Genomic DNA, 5,216 nt, shown 5'->3' on the forward strand with positions numbered 1-5,216 from the left:
CAATTATATGTTGCTGTAAATGTATGTTCATAAGTATGTTAATCCGAACTTATGTGGAATATCCTACAGCCATGCTCTTTCATCATATTCTGGCGTGGCGCCTAGCAAAGAAAGTGAGGTGCCAGTTTAATGGCATATTAATTTTACCACTAGAGCAGTAGACAACAGGTGGTGGTGCTTGCTGGCTGTGTCATATGCGGCAAGACAAGGCAAAGCTAGCTGAGCTAGCATTAACATCCTAAGGTAGTATGCCACTTTGAAAGTCATTGCATTCTCCGCTGCTATAAAAGTTTGGTTTTTAGCATTTCTGGAGTGCCTAGGGTTAGGTTTATCTATTTCCCTTCCCGCAAAAAAAAAAAGGTTTATCTGTTTCCCAAAGTATAATGAGTACATAAAGTAGTATGTCTGATGACAAGTGCTGTTCTCAGGGAAAGTCTTGCGAATTCCCTCAGGAGTGAACTGACTCACACATGCTTTGATAGATTGTTAATGTTTGTGTCAATGAATTGAACTCCACCTTGATGAAAAACCGCCTATTCTTTTATCCTTGTCCACTCAAAAGTCTCGAAGTATCTTCACCTTTTGCTTTTGGGTACTGTAAAGGATACAGAAGGATCCCAACATAGTTGATTTGCAAATTTTCGGTTTAACCATTGTCTGAAGAGTACTGAGACAATTTTTCTCAGTGGTCAATCTGGTTAAATACTTACTTCAAGTATGAATGGGTTCAGTGGGGAGAGTACTCAACTTAATGGCAAGCAAATTGTAGTACTTCGGTGCTAATTTGTGTGGGAAGCTTTTGGTCTTGTTTGATTTATCCGTTCTGATCTGATGTATATGCGGGCTACAGTTGCAAGTTTGCGAAGTGTGATCAGCCTTTTTTTTGGGAGAAAAGGCACCCAATGGGCATCTTATACTAGTATCTGATAACTATTAAGGAAAACAATAGACATTATACAATGGAAACACAACGTAGCAGGAAACGACCAATAATGAATAAAATTACATCGAAAATCAAAATGGATAGAAGTACATAAAAATCATAAAGGTTGTCCTCTTCCTTCAATTATACTCCACCGTTGGAGTTTGAAAAAATGCAATGAACGGGCAGCAAGTGTGATTAGGCCCTTGGTTTGTGCTTTGTATTATAGACTCTGGCTTTAGTGCTCCAAGTTGTGGTCTCAGCCTCTTGGGGGACAAGTGTACAAACCGTTCAATAGGAATATGCTGACTTGGGAACTGTCAGGTATCATTGACGAAGATGGAACAGCGAAGCCCTTACAAGCATTTGAACGGCTGAAATCTCCCACGGGCTTTTAACTGTCTGCAGATCTTACACTTTTTCTAATACAGTAAATGGTTAATATATGTTGGCCAGCTCTGATGTGGACTTATTCCATATGAAATGTATTCCATCTGTTCAAAATGAATTGAAATTTCAGCTTTGTCCTAAGTCAAACCTATCTGTATTTGACCAAGCATATAGAAAAAGTATGCTAATATCTACTACTATATCAAATATATATACAATACAAAAGTATATTTTATAATGAATTTAATGAAACTAATTTGATATTTGTGAATGTTGATGTACTTTTCTGTAAACTTGGTCCAACTTGCAGAAGAATGACTTGGAGACAAAGCTAGAACTTCCATTAATTTAGAATAGCTAGTACTCCCTCCGTCCCAAAATAAGTGTCTCAACTTTAGTATAAATTTAGTACAAAGTTGTATAATAAAGTTAAAACATTTATTTTGGGCTGGGAGTACAATTTAGGAGAAGGAATCTGTAAACAGATTATGGGTGGGTTTTTGGCTTTCTACCATAGAAATTTTGGCCACCGGATATCGAAATTGACTTAGTCAATTTTAAAACCTCACAACTTAACTCTTTTGCACTCCACATTGTCGATCCGCACGAATAGGCTATAATGTGGAGTGTGGGCTATAATGGATTACAAATACCGATCCCATAACAAACTAAATGAAAGCCTATCTAGATGCAGCTTCAGTGCCTTAAAGGCACCTGCCTTTGGGTCCTTGACATGTGGGCCAGCCATCAGTTGGACCCACATGTCATAGGCACAAAGGCATGTGCCTTAAGGCACCGAAGCGCTCCCTACGATACTTCAGATTTCATGCATTTATGAAAGTTCCATCTAAACATTTATTGTGCTCTAGAAGACAATCGTAAGAGAAGATGCACCGAGAGAGTGACCTCTTAAAGGCAATTGTTATGTTTCGAATATAGACTTGCATTTTTGTAAGATCGAAGGTTCGCGTTTTGTATATGTACTAATTTTTCCTATGATTTTCTAAAACACTAAAGATATTGATTCCTGTTGGTGCATCAAATAATTTCCCGGTGCTGTTTTTTTTTCGAAGGAGGATTACCCCCGGTCTCTGCATCGAGCGATGCCCACAACCATCTTTATTGTGTTATTCAACAAAGCCTTACAAAATAAATACATAGATAAACCCAAAGACACTTTCCTGACGAAAATTGTAGCCCTACCTATAAGATTGATGAGGTGCCCTGGCCTCGCGCCACGCACACCAAAAAATCTGGTGGCCTCACCAAACCCGCTCGCCGGCTAGCCGGGAGCACCAATCGGTCTAGCAGACCCTGCAACGTGCACCGCATGCGCATACTATAGAATATGTGGCCGCCTTGTTCCACAATCCCATCTTCAGGAGCAATCAATGCACAGAACTTGCCAGACCTTTCTGCCATCGACGCCACTACGATGCCAGACGCGCGCCCATCAAACGGTATCCAGCACCGAGACCCAGCTACACCTTGCCGCCAAGACTCACCATCGTCAATACTGTAGATGCACGCCATTCCATCTTGGACACCGCACGAGAAACATACTGAGACCTGCGCCTAACCACCAAGCCAAACACTGGTCCCTCCAGCCGATGTACAACCCCGAAGATGATACCCCCCATGGGGGTGACGACGCAGGAACCTCACCATCATCTGATCCGGAAAAAGCCCGGATCTGGGGTTTCCCCTAGGGCATATAGGGGACTTGAATTGCCCCACAACGCCTCGAACGAGGTAACGACGCCCGCTGGAGCCGCCATTGATAGTTCTGTCTGAGGCCGAACCAAGCCTTCGCTAGCAAATTCGCGCCATCCCTAGTTGGACCACCAAATCGACCTCCTTCGTCATCCAACACGCCCATGGGTGACATATGCTGCAGGGAAACCGCACGACCGGAGCGCACCATCGCCCGAAATCGCCGCCCCGCATGGGTGAGCCATCGACGATGGAGGGCCCCTCACCGTTACGTCACCGACGCCGAATGACACGTCCAGGACACCCGCGCGAATCTCCACCGCAACCACATCTCGGAGCCGTGTGGAGGAAGACCCCGTTGCCGCCATTATCACCCGCCAGGGCTTTGCCTAACGGAGCTCTAGCGGCGGCGAGGAGGGCGACGACGGCTCGAAGCTCTAGATTGAGAGGGAGGGGAAGGGTCTAGGAGAGGGGCGACGGTGGCTCCTCTGGTTTTGGATTGGAAGCTCCTTTCTCGATGCTGAAATACCCCAAGGTGGTTGTGTGTGTGTTTTTACTTTTTTTGTTTTTTAAAGAACGCCCAGAAGGCATCTTATATCCGATATTTATCATGAAAAACAATAGTCAATATAATGAAAAGGACAATTGGACACACAGACCGATCAGTACAACTACAAAAAAAATTATATTGCAAAACATACCAGCCTTCTTCATCTGATTGTACGTCATCCACTAGAGATTAAAAATCGCACTAAACCAATAATAATAAAAAGAGATACCTGCAAACGTCACCATACCAAGCTTTAAAGATCGCAATAACCACTCACCCTTGAGCCGAGATCTAAAAGTCGTTGAAGAAGTGTCTGTTGGAGCATCACCCCACGCAAAACAGGTTTGCAATCCATCACCACTAGTCCAAAGGGTTGGAGAAACCAGATCATGTGCAGAACAACATTGAAGAAGATGTGAAAGTCGCCACACCAATGGCCAACCAATTTCTCTTCTTGAATGACACACCAACTACTAAGATATGAAGAGAGCCAACAAACCTAGGAACACGAACTCTCACATGCCCTTCATCGGCACTTGATCCGAGAGACCTTATTCCAACACGCCATCGCCGCCACCACCTAGATGACGTCGCTGGGGAAACAAAATATAAGGAGAAAAACACTGAAGGACGGGTCCCCACTCCTGTTGTTGCCGACGAGACCACCAGATGGAAACAAAGGAGGAGGGCCAATGCGGTGGCGTTTGGGAGAAACTTGGAGGTGGCGGCTAGGGTTGAAATAACATTGTCGGTGGGAGTGTGGAGGTGTGTCTCTAGCGGATTTGTCTTTGGTGGATTTGTTTGGATATGTTCATTGTTCATCTACGTTCGTGTGTTTTCAGATGGATCCTTTCCGTCTACACTACTCTTCATCTGCGGCGGTTGCTGTTCTGGTGCACTAGTCCTATAGGGCTATACCACGACGAATTCTCGACGGTCTACTACAACAAGTTTTGCCCGGTTCCGGCGAGGGAGGGGTGATGACGGCGGCGTGCCTCGGCTAGCTTCAGTACTTGTAGTTGTCGCTAGGTGGTTTATGGATTTGGATGTATTTATTATTTTTTATGTCTGTTCTATTGTCATGATTGAAGATGAATAGGAGTAGATCAGATGTTTTTCGAAAAAAGGCTCATGCAGTTGGTTCTTGCTATTTGTGTTAACAATTTTCTGTTTTTTTTTTGTAAAGGGTAAGAGCATAGAAGATGTAAATACAAAATTAACTAACTTTTGCATCTTCAGGGCCTAAAAACTCACCTCCAACAGATGGTGTATATGCAAAAAAAATACATCACTCGGCCCAAATGATTAAAATACAACACCTCCACCTCCCAGGTAATGTAAAATGGTTTGTCGTGCGCCAACACCCAACTGCCTTTCATTTCTTTTCCCCCACTACGTGTCTTCTTCCTCACTCCCCACGTAGCACTGCCGCCGTCGCCTGCCCACCCACCGCACCACGTTATCGTCGCCCCGTGCTAGATCCGGCCGCCAACCACCCCAACCGCCGGTTCCATCACTCCTCTATCATCGCCCGCCGCCCCATGCCTCGAATCAGGCCCGATTCGCCACTGCCGCCGCCGCCTGATTCGCCACCGCCAAGGCCCCGCCCAACCCCCACCCCACCGCCGCACTCCTCGAATC

Source organism: Triticum dicoccoides, chromosome 5B (assembly GCF_002162155.2).
Source record: "Triticum dicoccoides isolate Atlit2015 ecotype Zavitan chromosome 5B, WEW_v2.0, whole genome shotgun sequence".
NCBI lineage: Eukaryota > Viridiplantae > Streptophyta > Magnoliopsida > Poales > Poaceae > Triticum > Triticum dicoccoides.